This window comes from Cupressus sempervirens, chromosome 6, assembly GCF_028749045.1.
Source record: "Cupressus sempervirens isolate cs-2001-9-10 chromosome 6, ASM2874904v1, whole genome shotgun sequence".
Lineage (NCBI taxonomy): Eukaryota > Viridiplantae > Streptophyta > Pinopsida > Cupressales > Cupressaceae > Cupressus > Cupressus sempervirens.
In genome coordinates, this window is record NC_143123.1 from 663,128,770 (window position 1) to 663,137,746 (window position 8,977).

Consider the following 8,977-nt stretch of genomic DNA (forward strand, 5'->3'; position numbering starts at 1 on the left):
CCATAGAGAAACATTGCAACACCTTCACAATATAATCATCCTAAGATAATGTTAGTTTCATGTTCTTCCTATCTTTGAAAATCTTCATACCAAGGATTTATTTTGCTGCCACTCAATCCTTCATAGCAAATGCATGTGCTAACTGACTTTTCAACCCCTTAATGTGATCCATGTTAGACCCAACTACAAGCATATCATCAACATATAAATATAAAACAGTGTAGTTGTCATCATCCAACCACTTAAAATAAACACAATGATCTAAATGACACCTACTATATCCATGCTTATGCATAAAACTATCAACTTTTAGATATCATTTTTGAAGTGCTTGCTTCAAGCCATATAAACTTTTCTTCAATCTGCACACTAAGTTTTCCTTTTTTTGACCTCAAATCATTGTGTCTGTGCTTATATATCTCTTCATCCAAATAACCATGAAGGAAGGTTGTTTTAAAATTAAGTTGCTCCAAATGCAAATCTTTAGTAGCCACAATACTTAAAATAGTATGGATATAAGTCATTTTTACAATAGGAGAGAATATCTCATCAAAATCAATGCCCTTTTTCTGTGCAAATCCTTTTACGACTAACCTAACTTTAAATTTTTCTTACCTCCATCCTCTTCTTTCAACTTGTAAAGCCATTTATTATGTAAAGCTTCTTTACCTATAGGAAACTTGCATAAGTCCCATTAATGATTTTTTAGCAAGGAGTCCATTTCCTCTTTCATTGCAAACTCCCATTGAATCTTTATATCCACCTACACAGCTTTATCATAACATTTTGGTTCACTAGAATCTGTTAGTAAAATATAGTGCGAAGAGGGAGAAAATCTTTTTCAAGGTCTACTTAGCCTTGTTGATCGTCTGGCATTCACTAGGGTGTGGTGTTTTTTGTTGTAGTTGTTGTAGTTGTTGTGGAGCATGAGGAGTTGCTAGGACATTTTCTTTTCAAGTATCATCCAACACTACATAATCATTTTCTTTCTTCTCATGTTTCTACAATAGATATTTGTACAACACTTTCTCATTGTATATGACATCCCTACTTCTTACAATTTTATAAATTTCAGTATGAATAATACATTCAGCAACCATGATATGATTTACACAAGGAAACAAGGATTAATCATTAACAACAATAAAAATAAGGAAAATCCAAGAAAATTCAAGAAGATCAAGAAACTTAGTATTTAATTGCAGAAGTAGAGTAATCAGAGAATATAGAGAAACAACAAGCTGAGCAACTACTAGACACTAGGGGCAACAACATAGAAGAAAAAGAAAACTTCCTTTTATTTGAAAGGGAAGGAGCAAGAAATGGGGAGGTCAAGAATATTGAAGAGGATTTTGGATCACCACAACACTAGAATATAGATAATGGGAAACAAATTAGAAATATAGACAAAAAGTCAATCAAAAAGTTTTCTAAATTTTGGCAGATGCCATCACCTGAATTTGAATCCCCTCTTCCCTTTGGCAGTAATCATAAGGATAAGAGCAGGGAATAGAGCATAGTAGAAAGGCCGCTGACACAAGATTTTTAGGAATTTCTACATAGGGAACTAATAGGGGATGAAGGATTGGAAAGACTAAACCTTACCAAGTCTAAAGCATGCAATCTAGACTCTCTAACTGAGGAATTATTCCAAGTTTTCAGCTTTGAGAATATAGATAGGAGTAGTGATGCTCAGAAAGAGAATCTGATCTAGAGAGTCTTAAAATTAGGAGGAGATAACTATACCTATGAAGACTTAAAAAGAGTTTTATTAAAAATAGAAATTGATGATAAAAGCAGGGAAGCAACACAGATATCCAAAGACATACCTATGATAGTGAAAGGTGAGGATTTTGAGGGGAATGATATAAGGAAGCTACCATCCTTAGAGGATAAATCTTCTAAAAATCAGTTAAACATAGTAGAACAATTATTACAAGAATTTGAAAGTGAAGATATGCAAGGGAAAGTAGGTAGCCAGTTTGATATCACTCCAAATGCACAAAAGAATATTGAACAATTGGGTATCTAGATGAATTAGGAAGGAATAAACTCTCCTAAGTATGGCAAGGTAAAATCTAAAAGAGGAAGAAAATCCTTCAAAGAACTCAGAGAAGCAGATAGATAGGCCAAAGAGTAGCAAAAGATCAGTCAGTTATTTAACGTTGGGAAGGGGAAGGTCCTTCCCAAGGAAGCATGAAGATCACTACTTGGAACGCTAGGGGTTTGAATGCTCCTAGCAAAAAAAATTACTAAAAAAAAATTTAAATCTATTTGAATCCAAAATCATTCTATTACAAGAAACAAAGCTAAATAAGGTAGAAGGAACCAAGCTAGAAAATAAACTAGGTAGTTGGAACATGATTCTGCAAGAATCTAAAGGAGCATTCAGGGGTTTAGGCTTCATATGGAACCCTAGGAAAGTATCCCTAGATATTTTAAACTCAAATGATAATTGGATCAACAGTAAAGTCAAAAGCTGTAAAACCAATATTTAGTTTATCTTAGTAAATATATATGGGCCAATATATAATTCAGATAAAAAATTGACTTGGGAAAAAATTAGTATACTTATCAATAATCATAAAAATAATCTCATCCTATTAGGTGGAGACTTTGATACTATATTAAACTTAAATGAAAAATTTGGAGGCATCCAACATATCTCTCAATCAACTAAATATTTTAAAATCTAGTGTGATCTTAATAATCAGATCGACGTCTTGTTTAATAATGGGAATTACACATGGAATAATAAAAGGAAGGATTTTGCCTTTATAGCTGAGAAACTAGATAGGTTTTTCCTTAAAGGAGTCTTGGGTGAAATTGATACTAATATTCAATCTTCTATTCTCCCAATTGTTGGGTCTAATCACTTCCCAGTCAGAGTTGAATTCTCTAAACCATGTAAACTAGTAAGGAATCCTTTGAAGTGCAAAAAATGTGGTTTTTAGACTCAATTTTTTTAGAATGTATTAAAGAGTGGTGGTCTCAAGGTAATTTTAAAGGGTCTAGAATGTTTATTTTTGTTTCAAAAATGAAAATGCTTAAAGAAAAAATCCTCAAATGGAATAAGAAACACTTCAATAATATATTCAAAGAAAAAATGGAAATAGAGGAAAGATTAGAGGAACAAAATCTAGAAGTAATTAAGACGGGTATGAATAATGATAGCTATCTTTTAGAAAAAGAACAATTGGCTAAACAAGAGAATACACTATCTAAAGAAGAAGTCTTTTGGAGGCAAAAGTCAAGAGAGAAATGGCTAGATGAGGGAGACTAGAATATGTTTTTTTTTCACAACTCCACCCTCCAAAATAAAGCCAAAAGCAAAATAACTAAAATTAAAGACCATTTGGGTAATACCACTAAAAAATTGGATAAAATATCTAAGATTTTTTAGTCATTTTCAAAATACATTAAATAGCTACAATGTTTCAAATAGGGTAGCTCAATCTAATATGCGTGAATTGATTCCCAAAATAGTCTCAGTAGAAGGTAATAAAATTCTAAATAAACCTATCACCTTGGAAGAAGTTAGATTGGTGTTATTCAGTATGAACCCTGACAAGTCTCTAGATCTAGATGGATTCTAGACCTTTTTTACCAGAAGTGTTGGGACATTATAGGTATTGACCTATAGAAAGCGATTAAAGCATCAAGAAATGGTGGTTCATTGTTATCCGAAATCAACTATACCTTTCTCTCTCTGATTCCTAAAAAGGAGGACCCATAAAATCCAGGGGATTTTAGACCCATAGAGTTGTGTAACACTATTTATAAAATCTTATCTAAAATTTTAGCAAATAGACTTAAGCCAATTCTCCCTAAGATTATATCTAAAGAACAAACAAGTTTTTTTTTCACGTAGATCAATTATTGATGGAATACTTATTATTTAAGAAACTATACATTCTACCTACAAGAATAAGAAGGCAAGTATGTTCATGAAATTAGATATCCAAAAGGCATATGACATGGTTGATTGGAGGCTCCTATGCAAAACCTTAGAAGCTTTTGGTTTTTCCCATCAATGGATCAACCTCATATTTCAGTGCTTCTCTACAATGAAAATTTCAGTTCTCATTAATAGGTCCCTCGAAGGCTTTTTCAAAACATCTAGAGGTATTAGATAGGGAGACCCCTTATCCCCGTTTCTTTATATCATAATGGTTAAAGCTTTTGGGAGCGCTCTCACTGAGGCTCAAAATAATAAGAAAATTAAATGTATAATTTTAACAAACAACATCCCTAATATTACTCACCAATAATACACAAATGCTACTATTATGCTTAGTGAAAGTACAGCTAAAGAGGTGCTAAACTTTAGGGCTATCATCCAACAATATATGGCAACATCGGGTCAAAAAGTGAATGCATCCAAATCTAAGATCTTTTTTGTCAATACTAAATCGGAGATGGAAAAGCAAATCTGCCATATCATGGGGTACAAGAAAGGGATATTTCCTTGCAAATACCTTGGTATTGAGATAGAGAAAGGTACTAAGTCTAGCAAGGCATGACAGAATATTTTGGATAGATTGGAGGCTTGGATTGGTAGTTGGAAAGATAAATGGCTCACAAAAGTTGGCAAAATCACTAAGATAAGTTTAGTGTTGTTTGCTATTCCAACTTATCCACTGTCCTATCTTCCCCTTCCCAAGTATATTAGTCAAAAGCTCGAGGAAAAACTCAGAAAATTCCTCTAGAATGATTGTGAGGATTCAAAAAAATTGGCTCTCATAAGATGGGACAACATTTGCAAACCTAAGGACTCTGGAGGATTAGGAATTAAAAACTTATTTTGGCAAAATGAAGCTTTAGGGGCCAAATTAATTTGGTGTCTCTTTGTTGAAAGAGAGAGAAAATGGGCTAAAATTATGTATAACAAGTATCTTAATGCAGAGGATCCTCTCTCAATTTTTAGAATGAAGACCCTCCCCAAAGGATCAAAGAGTTGGAATTTTATGGTTGGATGTTGTTCTCTCGTCAGCAAATATCTAACTTGGGATATTGGCAAGGGTAATGAAGCCTTATTTTGGGAAGATTCATGGGATGGGCTCCCCCCAATAGATAGCATGGAGATTCTATGGGATCTCAAAGAGAAATTAGTCAAACTATGGGGCAACAAGGTTAACAACTACAAAACCAAGATATTTATGAATGGAAGTACCAGATGGGTTTGGAAACCTTTTGAATGACATAGAAGTGGAACCAACAAAAAAAAAAGGCTTACGAAAAGATTATTTAGAATAGGAAAATTAAGCAGCTTGAAAGGAACGACAAGCATATTTGGGTTGCATCTAACGATGGCAAGTATAGTGTGAAAAATAGATATAAAGCTCTTATTCATTCTCAAAGATGGGACGAAGTGGAAATTTCACTTAAGCCATGCTCGGAGCCCTCCTATCTGCCTAAGGCAAGTTTCTTTCTATGGTTGGGATTTCAAAATAGGATTCAGACAATCGTCAGATTTTGTAAATTAGGGTTTGAAGGCCCTTCTAGATGTGTGTTATGCAAACAAAATAGTGAGGACACTAATCACATCTTATATAGATGTCCCTATTCTCAATTTTGTTGGGATTGGCTCATAAATATGTTAGGCTGGCACTCCCCCATGCCTAAATCTCTAACTAATCTCCTCAAAGGCTGGTCCACATATCTCTACAAAGGTATCTATTGCAAACTTTGGAACATTTGTCCATCTATCCTCATGTGGGAAGTTTGGAAAGAATGGAATAGGCAAATATTTTGTGACCAAGATTTGAAACTAAAAGAGCTTGTTAAAAAAATAGAAGCAAGTATAGTCAAGACTTTAAACTCTCACCTTAGGAACTCTAAGAAAGAAGAAGGATCATTCTCTAGTTGGCATGGATACATTAAGAAGAAATGGACTAACCATGGACCCCCCCCCTCGCCAAAGGGATGGGCTAAGCTAAACTTTGACGAAGTAGCTAGAGGCAACCCAGGTGTAGCAGGTATCGATTGCATTATTACTGATGAATCAAGTAATTAGATTGCTAAAAAAGCCAAATCCATCAATCCAACAACTAATAAATTGGTGGAGCTTGAAGCATTGAAGAAGGTCTTCAGCTTTGCCTAAATTTAGGTTTACCTAACATCATCATTGAAGGTGACTCTCAAATTATATTAAATGCAATACAAAAAAGAGCAATGCCTAACTAGGTTCTAAACTCAAAGCTAGAAGAAGTCCTCAATTTTCTAGACTAGTTTGTAGATACCCAGATCTGTCATATCTTTTAGGAAGGTAATTGGAAGGCAGATCAGTTGGTAAATGAGGGGGCTGATGGTGGAAATGTTTTGGTTCTTAATGATCATTCATCATATATAGAGCTCTGGACCTTTCAACTCATATCATTTATTTATTAGCTTCTAAAATCAATTCTATAAAGTTTTGTATATCACCTAGTTCTGTGTTATCCACAACCTTAGGAAGTATAGGTGTTTTAGTCTCTATTTTAAGTAATTCTGCACTATGATAGAATGCACTTCTAGATCAGTATGTTACATATCCTATAAAATTTATTCCATTATTGTTGGATGTCATATAGTATATCTTTAGCGTAAAATAATCGATTATGATTCTATTGGAATGCATATCAGTAATTCGAAAGTGGAATATACATAAGATTATATTGGAAAGCTTTATAAGTGAGTGGTCTTTTATCTCCTACATAATCATTAGTGGTTCTATTCCCACTACACTAAGTTGGTTCATCCTTTCTTTCCAATAATGGAGTCTCTTTTTCTAGCATCATGAAAGTTTCAAGGTGATGTTGAGGTGATGATTTAGATGATGTAGGCATTTGTTTTGGTCCTTCTAGAGCCTTCACAAGTTATGTCTTTCCCTTTTATATTCGTTTTAGGACCCGTCTCTATCATTTTGTGCCTTTCCTTTTAGCTATGGAAACTTTTATCTGCATTTTTCATGCTTCGAAGACTTGTACCATGGCTTTTTGAGGCAATGTGAAGCCAGAAAGGTGGAATCATGTGCTTAGACCAATAGATGAGATGACAAGAATTGTAGTTAATAGAGCCATAGGTGAGGGTTATTTCAAATATGATTTCACTTGGAGGACTAATAATGATATTATAGGATCTTTTATTGGGTGCATGGCTAGAGCTAGAATAGACAAATGGGACATGGTGAGACTCTGCCTGAATTTATTCAATTCTATTTAGTGCGAAGGCCTAGAAGAAGCTATCATGAGCCTAGACAAGAAGCTCAGAGTACCCCTCCCTAAAATGTATATGGATCGTCCCCTAGGGAGCTTTGATCTAGCTATTGTACCAAGGCGACCTGCATTAGTTATTTGTGATCTTGTAGCCTTTAACCAAGTGTGGCCAAAGATGAAATCAACAATATAGTTCCTCCTTAGATGGAGAGGGATAGTGGTGGACAATAGGAAGGAATGGCTTAGCAGATATCTTGGTTTTTTCAACTCCTACATTCATTTGGGGGTGAAACTGGGAAATTTGGATGCTCTGGAGTTTTGTACCCCTAACATTGAAAGGTCAAGTAAGGAAAAGAATTCTCTTGAATTCCCTCCTCACTTCCAGTTGGAAAATCCCAATGATATTGTTGAGGTCGTCATGGTTTTTTGGAAATAGCAAGGTGTGTTAGGTTCTTAGCTCGTGCCCTCTAGTAGTACGATGGGGGTTTTCCCCTATTTTGCCCTTGGTCTAGTGCCCTAGCTCATGTTTTTTTCTACCTCTCTGTATCCTAGGCAAGCTATGAGGGAAAGTGTCATGTGAATGACCATCTACAGTATTAGTATGGAACTCAAATTATAGATCTTAAAGGGGAGTTTTGTATAATGTGCAGATGGTAGCAATCCTCTTATGTCAGTTAACTCATAGGTTGGTTAGCAAAGTAGTTTTTCTATATTTCATCTCTGAGTCCTCCTTTTGTATATATGTAATCTTATGACATCATTTAATATAAAAAAGGTTTATATTAGTATAAAGTATGATTTGTTCTCAACTTTCTTTTTATGGTTGTTTTGGTTCTTTCAATCTTCTTAAAGACACATTTGCACAAGATACTATCTGGGTTTGTGATTGGTAGCGACCACATAATTGAATGGTGTTTGTTTAGAGATTGATTCTAATCGAAATAAGTAGACAGGGTAATTTTTCAGATCCTTACAAGGGTAGACCAACTTGGTTAAAATGAAATTATGATACTATTCCATTATTAATAATTACTCTAAGGCTAAAGGCATAAAAATAATTTCCTTAATCATATTAATTATCAATGATAAGCTTGTAGCTCTACACTTATTCTTAAGTTATTTAATCGTATATCTTGAGTGTGGATACAAATTAAGCCTCCAGATTACCATAGAAAGTAATTAGGTTACTATAACAGAGCAATCGTAAGTAGTTCAAATCTTCTACCTATGGTGTAATTTGGCTCTAGTTAACCTTTTGCATAAGCATAGATTTAATATGATGATGTTGTTCAATATACTTTTAATGAAATTTGGTAAGCTCCATCCTATTGTAAAGCCCATTGTTTACCTCTGATCTAGGCTTAGATAATATAATTAATCTTATCTTTTATGGTGTTTTCCAGCATTATATCCTTCGAGGATAGCTTAAGCATTTGCAAATCTGTCTCTTAGGATGTCTATTTTGTGTTTGGTTTATGAATCTCCATAATTTTGCTAGAACTTGTTTATCTTAGCAACAGACTTTAAAGAGCAACCATTCTCAAAAAGGACTAGCAAAGGATCATTCTTAGAGTGTCAAATCTTTGGACTATCTATCCATGTCTGATAATTTAAATGCAAGTTATAATTGTAATTTAAAGCTAGAATTCAGAAGAAGTGATGTTTCTCGCCTTTGTATTGAGCAAGAAAGTTGTGTAATTGATAACTGGGGAATACCCCTTTTAAAGATGTAATAAAATAGGACTAAGGTCTCGAGCTAGAGTAGAGGTTTTCTTCTCCAT